This window comes from Engystomops pustulosus, chromosome 10, assembly GCF_040894005.1.
Source record: "Engystomops pustulosus chromosome 10, aEngPut4.maternal, whole genome shotgun sequence".
In the NCBI taxonomy this organism is placed as follows: Eukaryota; Metazoa; Chordata; class Amphibia; order Anura; family Leptodactylidae; genus Engystomops; species Engystomops pustulosus.
This window is the reverse complement of record NC_092420.1, coordinates 51,849,155-51,864,373: the sequence shown is the minus strand read 5'-3', so window position 1 is coordinate 51,864,373 and position 15,219 is coordinate 51,849,155. Positions and strand designations below refer to the sequence as shown.

The 15,219-nt window shown below is 43.7% G+C and overlaps 1 protein-coding gene across 3 annotated transcripts in view; it reads right to left on the bottom strand.

Moving 5' to 3' along the window:
* The window catches only part of LOC140105135 (complement factor H-related protein 5-like), a 332,603-nt gene extending 317,608 nt beyond the window's left edge, over window positions 1-14,995 (bottom strand). Inside the window, exons 1-2 of one of the 3 annotated variants that reach the window (XM_072129060.1) lie at window positions 14,892-14,939; window positions 5,411-5,551 (exon numbers count right to left, since the gene is read on the bottom strand). The gene's annotated coding sequence lies outside the window, so the exon portion shown is untranslated. Of the gene's footprint in view, window positions 1-5,410; window positions 5,552-14,891 lie in introns of all 3 variants that reach the window. The other 2 variants (XM_072129062.1, XM_072129061.1) reach the window with 2 other exon arrangements.
* Window positions 14,996-15,219: the final 224 nt, after the last annotated feature.

The window sequence follows — 15,219 nt, the reverse complement described above, 5'->3', positions numbered from 1 at the left end:
AGTACCGATTTATTCAAACATGTGCCAGGTATCTGGCACATGTTTGAATAAATCGGTACTTTTTCTTCACTATTTTTGGAGTGCTGCCATCTTCCTTTTCTTATATATATATATATATATATATATATATAGATATATATATATATATATAAAAAGCAAGTGGGAGGCATACAAAAACCATATATATATATTGATCATGTATACACCGTGAAAATTCATAGAGCGGTATATATACACACAATAGTACATAATATAGAAAAAATGTAATACAAAATACATATTAGATGGGAGTGACAAAAACACACGTGCGAGTGCAAAGTGCAAGTGACAAAAAACATGACAAAGCATGCAAATTGAATATAATTATAAATATATTTATATATATATAAATAAATAAATGAACCACAAAGACTGGTAAAAGAGAACTGGGGGGGGGGGAGAGGGAGTGGGAAAAAGGGGGACGGGTTGATATAGATGGAAGAAAATGTTCCGGATCAAGGCTGCAGGGCTAATGGCGTGGATGGAAAGGCATACAGGGATGAAAGCACCGAGAGATCCAGATGGGCGGCACACTAGAAAGATACATTAAAAGAACAGGAAAAAACAGGAAAACACAATAATAAGGGGAAACATAATAAAAACAAGTAATTATGGATAAATAATAGTCTTATCTCCAATTACTCAGCAAATGATCCAAACCTCTGAAAATAGGAGAAAAAAAGGAAAAGTAAAAACAGGAGAAAGCCTGACACTTATAAAAATGGCGCAAAACTAAGGTTTTCATTCAACCCTTTGGGGGACATGGTGTTCAATATAAAAATCCATCTAGCCTCTTTCTGTGCTAGAATGTGTCTCCAATTCCCCCCTCTGCCATCTAAGAGGACCCTATCAATACCCCTTACCTTCAGGAGGGAGCCGTCACAGTCGTGATGTTGCTTGAAATGTCATGGAAGGGTTTTCAGATTGCTATCAAATTCTGCATCTTTAGCTGATTTGATGCCGAGGACATGTTCTCTAACCCTTCTTCGCAATTCTCTTGATATAAGGCCAACGTACGATAGACCACACGGACAGGTCGCCAGGTATATGACCCCTACAGTGGTACAGGTAATGGTGTGAGTAATTCTAAACTTTTTTTGCCGAGACTTTTTTTGCCGGTCATTGCACATTACCGACGGTCATCAACCACATCATCTTCTTTCGCCGATATATAGACAATCTGTTCTTCATCTGGGAAGGCAACATAGACACAGCCACTGAATTCATCAACTATCTGAACAACAATATTATGGGCCTCAGCTTCACCCACAATTTTTCTACTACAGAAATCGGCTTCTTGGACCTCACAATTCAACTCAGGCACCCTCTCCACCAGTACACATTTTAAATCTGTAGATGTCAACAGTTATTTGGATTTCCATAGTGCACACCAAACCCCATGGCTCTGCAACATCCCCTATGGACAATTCAAACGCATCAGAAAAAATTGCTCAGACACCACCACTTTCATCATCCAGGCCAAAGTTCTAAAGCAACGGTTCAAAGACAAACACTACCCTAAAAAACTGGTACAAGATGCATTCACCAAAAACACTATCCCTCACCCAGAATCAATGCCTTCAACCAAGCAAGCCAATACTACACCAGCAACAAAACAAAAAAAAACCCACGCAACTTCATCACAACATAACACCAGCCGCAGCAACATCAAATGCATTCTGACAAAACATTGTCCCATTTTACTCAGTGATCCACACCTCAAACTCTCCCTGCCCAACCGACCATCAGTCACTTTCAGAAGAGCCAGAACCCTCCGCAACATACTCGCCCCCAGCAAACTTAAATGACAACCAAAACCCAATCCACCACTTTCCTGACTCTCAAAGGATCTTACAAGTGTGGCACACCTAGATGTCTATGTTGCTTAAACATCCAGCACAAAAGAAAATCCTTCATCTCAACCACTACTGGTGAGTCTTTCGAAATCCTCTCTTTCCTCAACTGCCACTCATCCTTTATCATTTATCTCCTGGAATGCCCATGCAACTTGCAGTACATTGGTAGAACAACCCAGGAACTACACATTAGAATAAACAATCACAGGTCCAACATCACCAATGGCTACCTGAAACACAGCGTTTAAAGTCATTTCGCTCTCAAACATGGCAAGGACTTCAGCGACACCAGGATCACTCCGATTGATGAAATACCCTCCACCACCAACAACAGATTCCAGAGACTGCGCCAACGAGAATCATACTGGATTTATAAACTGGATACCCTTTCACCCGCTGGTTTGAATGATATGGTCGAAACATCATTCTAACTCCCACCTCCATCTCTTCATTTCCTGGACTCCATCGGTAATATCTCTGGATCAGCCCGAAATAATTTTTGTAATGTCCTCGCTAATTTTAATGTCTTTGTTTTTGTTTATGGTGTATGCATGCCACTGCCGCCATGCGCGTGTGCACGGCTCTCATGCACATTCACATACGCGTATGGGTTGCGCAGATACACACATACGCATGGTGCAGGCGCATCGCCTATGCCCATATCTACCCCTCGTGGATATCCACGCTACCCTAACCAAGGACAAGTTTTTTTCCATGTTCTTTTCCATATATTTTTTTCTTCCATGTTCTTTTCCATGTTCTTTTTTGCTTCACTATGTCGTATGTATATGTGTATGTGCTAGGGTACATATATGTGTACATGGTGATATGTATATGTTATTATTATTAGAGATGAGCGAGCACTAAAATGCTCGGGTGCTCGCTACTCGAGCCGAACATTTCCCGATGCTCGAGTGATCGTTTCGAGTAACGAGCCCCATTGAAATCAATGGGAGACACGAGCATTTTTCAGTAAAATTACAAACTGAACGAGCACAGTGAAAGAACACAGTGCAGAACAGATTGCAGATGTTCGGGACCATCTGCAATCTGTTCCGGAGACACGCGTGCAGAACGGTTTTCTCCGCAATAGTATTTGAAGAACAATATGTGTGAAGAACAACTTGCAGATATTTGGAAACATCTGCAAGTTGTTCTTCACACATATTGTTCTTCAAATACTATTGCGGAGACATAGTGTCACATGGCGTGTTTACGGCTACACCAGGATCGCGGGGCCTTGGAGCTAAGTTTCCTGCGCTCGGACCATACAGCGATGATCGGTGGCGCCACACAGTGTGCACTCACTGCGTCTGCCAGGTATGGCCTTCTTTAAGTATGTTTGGGAAGTGTCACCTTGCCGCAAACCTTTTTATTTTTTCCGATGTGGTTAGCTTACCTGGCTGCTACGCAACCAACTGACACGTGCTTCTTGACATTGTCATAAAACGGTTGTGCCACGGTGGTTGTCCCTCAGTTGGAGTATATGTCCACATGCACCTGTATTTGTCTATATACTACTACACTGTATATAGAATTACCTTGTGATGAAACATTTAAAATATATTTTGTGATTATGTACACTGATTGGCTGTTACACATGATGTCACTTCCTGTGAGGGATTTAAGCCCGCCTTGTATCACTACTCACTATGCTTTAGAATGGCTTCAGCGGAAACAACGCTGTTTCCACTTGTGAAATTAAAACACTTTTTCAACGGAGTACTGCTCGCCTGCCTTTTTCCCCTTGATTAAAAATAAAGATAACATGATTTTTAGCCTATACGGTGAACACCAAAAAAAAAAAAAAAAATCCAGGACAGAATTGATGCTTTTCTACTCCTGCCCTCAAAAAAAAGTTCCTAAATTTTCAATAATAGGGGATAACCCCAAAATGGTAAGACTGGAAGAAACATCTCATCCCACAAAAAAAATGGCTACAAAAATTTTATAGCCTACAAAAGGGACCATAGGGAAAACTAAAATCCTGGCAGCTGCAGGGCCCACCTTCCCTTCTGCGCCTTGCTGTGCGCCCATCAAACAAGTAACAGCCACATGTGGAGGGGGGGGGTCTCTGCACTTGGGAGGAGTTGCAGAACAAAATGTAAGATTTGCAGCGTTTTTCCCTGAATTGCCCCAGGATTTTGGTGCACGCGATCGGATTGTGGCGCATGGGTGCCGGCATGCATGCAAAGGAAATCGGGGGCGTGGCAGTCGGAAAACCCATTGGATTCGGAAAAAACGCCAATTTTTTTTTTAATGTGTCGCTTGACACACGCTTACCTTCACCCAGGATAGGATCGTGAACTCCGGCGACCTTCAGCGGACATCAGCGCAGCAGCGACACCTAGTGGACATCGGTCGCACTACCTTAGTGAATCCCCGCTGGACCCGAATGCTCCTCTGAGAACGCGCCGCTGGATCGCGACAGAAACGGGTAAGTAAATCTGCCCCAATGATTTCGAATTTTGAAAATGGCAAGTTTTCAAAAAATTTATAATTTTTTTTTGGTAAATAAACGCAAAACTTATTAGTCAACATTTACCACTAAAATGAAGTACAACAAACAATCTTAGAAGCGCTTTGATTAGTAACAGTGTTCAAAAGTTATAACCATATAAAGCGACGCAAGTCCGAATACAAAAAATGGGGCTGAGCCTAAACTATAAAATGGCTGCGTCCTTAAGGGGTGAAAATGTAACCTTTAATTCCTTAATATAGAAAAGGCAAATAGTAATAAAATATTCACTCCAAGCACCGACCAAAAGTCAAGAAATACGTGTTCAGAAGTTGGCACAGATACATAAACTCCTATTGCCCTTGAGAAATCCCTCTAATGCATCCACATAGTTGGATTAGATCCAATCCTTCAATGAGATGTTCCTCACGCATGAGTACTTGTAGACGAGGTGGAAGTTGTTTGCAAATTAGAGGGAGGGGGACAGAGTGTGGAGTAGATGAGAGGGACCCTTAAGTACCCTAATATTCTACCATAATACGCTGTACCTGAAATGTTTAAGTCAAGGAGACAAAGGTATCAGCATGTCCAGTTGCTGGTAGTGAAAATAGAGATATCCTGGTCAAGGTATCCCTACATGTCATGACCGCCAGCCAACTCATCAGGGGTATAATGTATGAGCTATCGGATAAATCAAACCATTAGTGGATCTGATATAATCATAACCAGTATCGACTATACATAAATCACACTAAAAAAGTTTCCTTACCACTATATCTTGCAATAATGACCTTGTGGGGGACAATATCAGCAGCTGAGCCCAGATGCATTATCTTATATTAGTGTTCTCGTAACTCACAAAAGATAGGCACCAAACTTGGTGACAAATATATGGGCAAGTACAAACAAGTGAAGTGGTCTGTATGACATGAAAGTCTTACCTCGTCCATCATGTGAGCAGTATGTTGATCACATATGTGATCCAATAGAGAAAGAGGTTCAAAGAAACCCATCTTCAGTTTGGAGAAGCCACAAACATGCAAACACTTCCACCTACCCACGTTGTCATCCAAGGTAAATCTGGAGTATGATGAGTCTGGTAGTCCCTTGTAGACTCCATTCCGCAAGTTCCATATTGGCCACTGGAGGATGGTCCTTATAGATGTGCCCACTGTAGCATCCTCACGATGCGCTCTTCCTGAAGGATAGAACTATGTGGATCAGGGCAATGGCTCGCATGAGAGATGAACATCTGAGAAGTGTTTAATTTAGAATTTAGAACTCACAGTGGTAAAGAGCATTGAACTTGTAGGTCTGATCTCCTTGTCAGACTCGGGTTCCACCAATTTGTAACTGGTATCAGTGGGCAATAGACATGCAGGGCAGGCGTTAGGGGGTGACAAACTGGGCACTTGGAGGAGGAGTTTCTCTTCTTTTAAATGAATCTAAAATTGTGTTTCTAAGTATCAGGGAACCAGAGATATTCGCCTTTAACCCCTTAACGACTTGGCCTTTTTTAGTTGTTTCACTTCCATTTTTCACTTACCAACTTCAAAAATCTATAACTTTTTTATTTTTCCACATAAAGAGCTAAGTGTTATGGCTTATTTTCTGCATAACAAATTGCACTTCCTAGTGATGGTATTTAATATTCCATGGCATGTACTGGGAAGCGGGGAAAAAATTCCAAATGCTGTGAAAATGGTGAAAAACCACATTTGCTACGTTTTCTTGTGGGCTTGGATTTTACAGCTTTCACTCTGCGTCCCAAATGACATGTCTACTTTATTCTTTGGGTTGGTACGATCACGTGGATACCAAATTTGTATAGGTTTTATAATGTTTTCATACATTTTAAAAAATTAAAACCTCCTGTAAAAAAAAATTTTTTTAAATTTATCTTCTGGCGCCAATAACTTTTTTTCATACTTTGGTGTAAGGAGCTGTGGGTAGTGTCATTTTTTGCGAATTTTTATGGCGTTTTCATTGCTATAATATTTGGGACTGTGCGACCTTTTGATCACTTTTAATAATTTTTTTTATATTTTTCAAAATGGCAAAAAAATGCCATTTTCAAATTTGCACTCTATTTTCCGTTACGGGTTAAACGCAGTGAAAAACCGTTATTATATTTTGATAGATCGGGCATTTTCGGACGCGGCGATACCTACTGTGTTTATGATTTTTACTGTTTATTTATATCAGTTCTAGGGAAAGGAGGGTGATTTTTTTTTAAACTTTTTTTATTTTTACTATTTTTCAGACTCTCTAGAATACTCTAACCCTAGGTAGTCGGATTCATCCTATCATATACTGCCATACTACTGTATGGCAGTATATGTGGATTTTATTCCCCATTCATTACAATGTGCAATTAGCACATTGTAATGCATGGGTTAAAACGAAGTAGCCTCGGGTATTCGGAACACCCGAGGCTACCATGGCGACGGGAGCCCTCTCCATGCACCGGGACCCGGTGCGCGCAGGGCCGGCGCTATGGGTAGGCAGGGCCGGCTCCAGGTTTTAGTGGGCCCCTGGGCGACAGAGCCCTAGTGGGCCCCTTTATGGGCCGCCCTCCAGTAGTCACACTGCCCCCCCTCCTGTATACACACTGCCTCCCCTCCTCCTGTATACACACTGCCCCCCTCCTCCTGTATACACACTGCCCCCCTCCTCCTGTATACACACTGCCCCCCTCCTCCTGTATACACACTGCCTCCCTCCTCCTGTATACACACTGCCTCCCCTCCTGTATACACACTGCCTCCCCTCCTGTATACACACTGACCCCCTCCTCCTGTATACACACTTCCCCCCCTCCTGTATACACACTGCCTCCCCCTCCTGTATACACACTGCCCCCCTCCTCCTGTATACACACTGCCCCCCTCCTCCTGTATACACACTGCCCCCCCTCCTGTATACACACTGCCCCCCCTCCTGTATACACACTGCCCCCCCTCCTCCTGTATACACACTGACCCCCTCCTCCTGTATACACACTGACCCCCTCCTGTATACACACTGCCTCCCCTCCTCCTGTATACACACTGCCTCCCCTCCTGTATACACACTGCCTCCCCTCCTCCTGTATACACACTGCCCCCCCTCCTGTATACACACTGCCCCCCTCCTCCTGTATACACACTGCCCCCCCTCCTGTATACACACTGCCCCCCCTCCTGTATACACACTGCCTCCCCTCCTGTATACACACTGCCTCCCCTCCTGTATACACACTGCCTCCCCTCCTGTATACACACTGACCCCCTCCTCCTGTATACACACTGCCCCCCTCCTGTATACACACTGCCCCCCCTCCTCCTGTATACACACTGACCCCCTCCTGTATACACACTGCCTCCCCTCCTCCTGTATACACACTGACCCCCTCCTGTATACACACTGCCTCCCCTCCTCCTGTATACACACTGACCCCCTCCTGTATACACACTGCCTCCCCTCCTGTATACACACTGACCCCCTCCTGTATACACACTGACCCCCTCCTGTATACACACTGACCCCCCTCCTGTATACACACTGCCTCCCCTCCTGTATACACACTGACCCCCTCCTGTATACACACTGACCCCCCTCCTGTATACACACTGCCTCCCCTCCTGCATACACACTGCCTCCTCTCCTGTATACACACTGACCCCCTCCTGTATACACACTGACCCCCTCCTGTATACACACTGACCCCCTCCTGTATACACACTGACCCCCTCCCGTATACACACTGACCCCCTCCTGTATACACACTGACCCCCTCCCGTATACACACTGACCCCCTCCCTGGCCCCTGTCATGTCTCCCCCTCACCTGATGCAGCTCTCTCCGTGTTGTTACTGCTTTCCCCGGCATGTCACGTGACCATGACATCATCAAAGGTCCTTCAGCCTTCAGCAGTGAGTGCAAATGCTCTCATCGCGATCTGTGTCCGGAGGACACAGATCGCATTGAGAGAGGAAAGGAATCTCCCGGGCAGCGGGGCAGATGTCCTGCTGACCCAGGGAGATCCGTGGGCCCCTCCAGTATCCCGGGGCCCCGGCACTTGCCCGGGTTAGCCGGGTGCTGGCGCCGGGCCTGTGGGTAGGCAAAGGTGGCAATTGCCCAGGGCCCCCAGGGAGAAAGGGGAGAATCTCTTCTTTCAAATGAATCTTGAATTTTGTTTCTAGGTGCTATGGATCCAGAGATATTCAGGTTTAAAGTGAGAATATCAGGTGCCATTTTTATATATAAATATCACTTCCGACGGCAGTTTAACAGTTAATATCTCCGTTTTTCTGCATTTTAGAAACACAAATTTAGATTCATATAAAAGAGGAGACTCTCTTCTTTCATAGGAAAAAAGAAGTGAGGTTCTATGTGTCACAGAGCCAGAGATACAGCCCCCTGAAGTGTCTCCCCCTCTGCAGATTCTTAGCCATCAGGCTGCAGGGAGCATTTGCTGTACACAGGAGCTGCTGCACCTCACAGATAATAGAAATAATCACTTCATATGTTACTAGTACTACATTTTGAGAAGGGATAATATCAACTAATATTCATGTTTTTAACCCTTCTCTATGCAAATCTAAGAACACACTTTGGGCCACATGTATCAATCGTTTTTTTTCTGTTGTTTTTGCGCCTTTTCATTCAGGCGCACCATTTTTTGTGCCATTTTTGCGACTAAATGCCAAATTAGCTGCGCAGCAAAAATACCCAGCTTTCCCTCATTTATCCTAGCAATCCAGATGTTTTGATGCGCCTAATGATATTCATCACTTGCGACTTTTCATTTAGGCGCAAAAATGGGCGCAAAAACACTCCAGAGAGAAGAAAGCACTGAGCCCCTTTGCAGAAAAGCTCATCCAGACACTGCAGACACTAGAACAGATCATACAGACATGAGATACTCTGCAGACACTAGTACAGATAATACAGTCATCAGATACTCTGCAGACATGAGCTACAGACTCTATTTACACTTCATCACCTTCTATTTACAAAACATTCTGCAGAATCCTGAGCTCAAAGCAAGAGAGAAGAGAACGTTACAGAATGTTGCAGATAGTACTGACAAGTGTCCCCCATGTCATTCTGCACAGTATCTGAGGGGGATACTGTGCAGAATTACAGGGGTGCAGCAGGAGACCAGCACTGGGGGATCCCCTCCAGGAGAAGCCCCTGCTGAGGAGGTCACTGGGTGCTGGGTGTCACACACCTGGGTGCTGCTGTGAGTGTTATCTTCATTCTGGGCTGTGGGAGAAGCAGAGAGGAGCTTGTAGCAGGATGACATGTAAGTGCCTGAATCTAACATTACGCCTTAACTGCGCCAAAATTGCGCCTAAACTGTGTTAAAGTGAAGTGAATAATAAGAGGCAGGAAATTAACTTATCATAGATGGTTGTAGCTTGTGATAATTCTGGAAAACAGTGCACCAGAATTTAGGCGCAACTACTACACCTAGGCGCACAAAAGTGATAAATGCGGCCCATTCTCTCTTATTCCCTTTTATTTTGTGATAATTATTTTTTGTTGGGAAAATTGACTGATACGATGAACATTCAATCCTACACTACACCACGACCAGAACATGTCCATAAAGTTATATGCAACACTAAAAACACACACATGTCCTGGAATAAAGTTTTTATTTCCCATCATCCTCCATTATTTACACCTATGTTATGACATTCTCACTTTCATTCTTATGAAGCGCGGAGGGTTCTGTTATTGTGATAATACAATGGCGCACATCTAAAAGTGACTTTTATTATCTCATTAGAGGGGTTTATGGATATATAGTTATTTATTTGGGTTACCATTGTGTAAGGAACAGACACTGATACATCTGTGTGAATTTTCTGCAGTTCCCTTTGCTGCATGTTTTGGTGAATATACATGTGGGGTATGTATGCTCTCCTCACATCTGTTTTAGGAAAGTAGATTTTCTTTATATAAGTATCTGGATTTGTACATATTTTAGAGGAAATTTTGAATGTTAATTGCCAAATGCATCGCCTGGTTGTCAGCTTTCAAAATTCTATAGGTTTTATGGCGCCTTTACTTTTTATTCTGTTTTATTGATATATTTTGCAGGTTGTGACTGTCTAAAAATGTCTAGCTGAAAAGCAGATATCTAGTTATTACAGTTTTAGTGATATTATGTGGATTTATTTATGTGAACATATCAATAGGGCACATTTGTGAACTCTACAAATGTCCATGTATTACATTTAGTAGATGTGAAGGTAAACATTTTCTGTTTGGATCAAATTTTTTGCCATCAAGGTCAAATTTTAAGTATTTTTAATAGAATGTTTCAATTTGAATCAAAATTGCATGAAGGCGCCTATGTCTATAAAATCTTTGATGCAATTTTGAAAATGGGGCAAGTGTCTGCTTTCAGAAAATATTGGTCCCCCTCCCCAATGGGCCTCACAGTCTAATCAACCTACCAGTAATTTTTTGGAGTGTAGGAGGAAACCGGCGGACTCGGAGGAAACCCACGCAGACACAGAGAGAGCATACAAAATCTTTGCAGATGTTGACCAGCACTGCAAGGCTGTAGTGCTAATCACGGAGCCACCATGCTGCCCATAAATCTCCCTATCATCTATCTCCTATAAAATTCTCCTATATTACAGTTTGTTTTACCATACTAAAGGAGCCTCTTACTGACTGTGACTGGTCATAAAATAGTTTTATTTTGGGGCCCCACTTTTAGTTTTGCCCAGGGCCCCACTTTGTCTAGAACCGGCCCTGGGTGCGCGCCATACTAGTACAGCGCGCGGCGGGAAGGGGTTAAAGTGAAAATTTCAGCGCGATTTCATTATATAAAAATCACTTTAAACAGTTAATGTTAAACATAGTCATGTTTTTAACCCTCTCCTATCCAGAACAATTTAAGAACACACTTGCTCTCTGATTGCCTTAGTTTGTTGCGAAAATTGACCGATATGATGAATGTTCGCCTAATGTGGCTACATATTAACACCACAACCCAGACCATGTCCATAAAGTTATATGTAACACCAAAAACTGACTGAATGACAGGGACATAAATTTTATGGTAATAAGCAACATGTAGTATTTGCATTATTACTCTTATTGACCTCATGAAAATAAATATATTAGTACACATAATGAATAAGATTTTGGGTAAAAATAGTCCAAGTAAAATCTTACCCAACTAAGATTGTGGGTAATGCAAATTATGGTATCTTACTGTTTGTGGAACATCCATTTGTACCAATATGGAGAGTTTCTCACTTTTCAGGTCCCTAATGGCCAGAATTGGTTCAATTAATTAGAAGCTACGGAAATGGGTTGACCATTGTGATGCAATGTCTTACTCTTCATCTATTATGGTTTCTACTACTTACCATGATCTGTACCCTCAAATAGTCAGTATAATACTTGCCATTACTCTATACTGACTGAAATTTTAGAAATGTTGCCAAAGAAAAGCAACTATGGGCCACATGTATCACTTGTTTTTGCGCCTTTTCATTCAGGTGCACCGTTTTTTGCGCCATTTTTGCGATTAAACGCCAAACTAGCCGCGCAGCAAAAATAAGCAGCTTTCCCTCATCTATCTTACCAATCCAGATGTATTGCTGCGCCTAATGATATTCATCACTTGCAACGTTTTCATTTAGGCGCAAAAACGGGTGCAAAAACACTCCAGCCCAAAGGTGGCGTTATCTGAGAAGAAAGCACTGAGCCCCTTTGCAGAAGAGCTCATTTCTAGCAGCAAAGCTCAACCAGACACTGGAACAGATAAGGGCTCATTCACACTGCCGTCTGCGGGGCCGTACATGCGGCCGCATGTACGTCCCCATAGACGTCAATAGCGGCATGTGTGGCACCGATCCGGGCCGCACACCGCAAAAAGATAGAGCAAGCTCCATCTTTCGGCGAATGTGCGGCCGTGTGCCACTATTTCCTATGGAGGGAGGAGGGGTCACCTCCTCCTCACCTCCAGCACACGGCGGAATGCCCGCACGGCGGGCATACCGCGTGTGAATGTACCCTAATAGATACATTAGATACACTGCAGACAGGAGGTGCAGACTCTATTTACAGTTCATCACCTTCTATTTACAAAATATTCTGCAAACTCCTGAGCTCAGAGCAAGAGAGCTAAGAACTTTGCACAAGTTTGCAGAAGTGTGCAGAATGTTGCAGATACGACATACAAGTGCCCCCCCATGTAATTCTGCACAGTGTCTGAGGGGGATACTTTGCAGAATTACAGGGGTGCAGCAGGAGACCAGCACTGGGGGATGCCCTCCAGGAGAAGCCCCTGCTGAGGAAGTCACTGGGTGCTGGGTGTCACACACCTGGGTGCTGCTGTGAGTGTTATCTTCATTCTGGGCTGTGGGAGAAGCAGAGAGGAGCTTGTAGCAGGATCACATGTAACTGCCCGATTCTAACATTGCGCCTAAACTGCGCCAAAATTGCGCCTAAACTGTTTTAAAGTAAAGTGATTAATAAGAGGCAGAAAATATACTTATCACAGTTGGTTGTAGCTTGTGATAATTCTGGCAAAACAGTGCGCCAGAATTTAAGCGCAACTACTACACTTAGGCGCACAAAAGTGATAAATGTGGCCCCATGTATCCAAACGAGCCCTACTCTAGCTACTTTGCTTTCACCCAGTTTATTCATTTCTGGAGATAAGACTGGAGGCAATTAGCTTATTATGAAAGGTTTCTAAACATGTGCACATACAAAATTCATGTTTTGCCAGTATATAATGCTTATAGCTCAGTTGGTTAAGGCTCCTGTCTGCAGTGCAGAGGGTCCCAGGCTTAGCCTGGGCAAAACTTTATTTAATTTAATTAAATAAAGAGCTTGTGTCTGGGGAAGCCCTGGAGACCATATATGGACAGATGCTGATCTGAGCCCGATGACGTGGTCCCTGCTCTCTCCGCTAAGCCGACACTTCTCTGAAAAGGATTCCCTGCCCGATGTCTGTTCTGGGGAACCCTAGGAGATGCAGTGACCATATATGGACAGATGCTGAGCTGAAGCTGATGACGTGGTCCCTGCTCTCTCCGCTAAGCCCAACACTTCTCTGAAAAGGATTCCTTGAGCCCGATGTCTGTAGAAGTCATTCTGTACTGTGAGTTCAGGCTTTCTAAGTATTTACTATGCGGACACAGCGGGACCTGGGGGGAAAATCTGTGACAATCTCATAGCTGCCCGTGACGCGGGGCAGAGGTAAGAAAAACAGGACTTTCCCGGCAAAATCGGGTCGGTTGGGAGCTATGCATTAACTGCAATACAATATATATAGTATACCTTATTGGATGTAACTTGTGTAAAATCCAATGGCTCACATTTCTTAAAGTATTTGCACTGTGTCCGACAACACAAAAAATGTGCACCTAAAGGGGTGCTCCAGTGCTTAATCGTCCGACGTGTGCCTCAATTCAGGCAAACTACGCAAAGACACAATAAAATTGCTTGTAGTTTTACATGGTTTTTGGTGCATGGTTTGGCGCATGGTTTTTTAGGGTTGGACTGGAGTACTTTGGGCTCACCCTATCTTTTTATTAGAAAGAATACCAGTGTAAAACATGCAGATAACGTTGTACAATATTAAACACGTTGGGCCTGATTTATCCAAAAACTTTGAGAGCACAACTGTTCTAGTTGCTCAAAGCAACCTGGCTTTAGAAACAAAATCTGAGCCCTGACTGGTTGCCAAGAGTAATGTTAAGGGTGCTACCACACGTCACGTTCTTGGTCCGTTTTAGGACAGTTTTTGTAAGCTTACCATGCGTTCGGCAGGTTTTAATCTGTTTCACAGCTGCCAACACTTTTAGAAATAAAGATAAACAGGTTCAAAGCAGCCAAACGCATGGTAAAAATTCAAAAACGCAACTCTCCATAATTAAAGGGGTTTGGGGTTGTAGGAAGAAGAATGTTTTTAATTTTCTCTATCCTATCTGGAGGATGCATCAGCTTCTACCATCCAGAACTGCGTTAAACATTTGCAAACTCAAAAAGTTAAGATTCCTCATTTTAACATCATGTCATTCACAATCCTCTGACAAATTTAATACTGTTCTGTTGTTCCCATAGGGATCACAGCTATGCTCCTACAGTGGATATAGTCCTGTCACCAAGTAGTCGCAGGGCTGGCCCCAAGTAGTCACAAGATAGCCCCTAAAAGCCAATAGTCACTGTGCTTGCCCCAGTAGCCACTAACCTTGCTCCTCTAATCTTTGGTGCCTTTTGCCTTAGCTCTGCCGCAGGCAACGTATGATGACATCAGCCAGAGCCAGGTGAATTCTGGCCATAGGCCTTTGACCTGGCACATAGGGAAGCGTCATCACACATCGCCTGTGCCGCATGTTCACTCCATGTCCCACACACCCTGCACCCCACATAACTGCCATGTCACACTGTACCCCCACAAAACAGCCATGTCATGCTACACCCCTGCATAACAGCCATGTAACGCTGCAGCCCTGTATTAGCATTACTTCCCAATCCCATACCTCAGCAGCACACATAACAGCAAACTCTACCTGGGATCTTCTTGTGTTTCTCCTCCCACACAGGAGTCACATGGCCATGACCTCATTGAAGGTCCTTTACCATATCTACTGCAGATATTATCGAGTCAGTGGGGGACATTTACTATGGCGTTTCCGCCACTTTTGTGGCGCTCTCACCACATGTTCTGCTCTCAGACCTATTTATTAGCTGGCGGCGCCAGAAAAAATGCCTTTTTCCGTCTGCTCCGACTCTTCTCCGAAAAGGGGCGTGGCTTTGGCGGAGTGGAAACTCAGACACAATTAATATGTGTCGCAGCCCTTTTTGGGCGCTGTAAACTGGCGGAAAGTAGACCAAAAG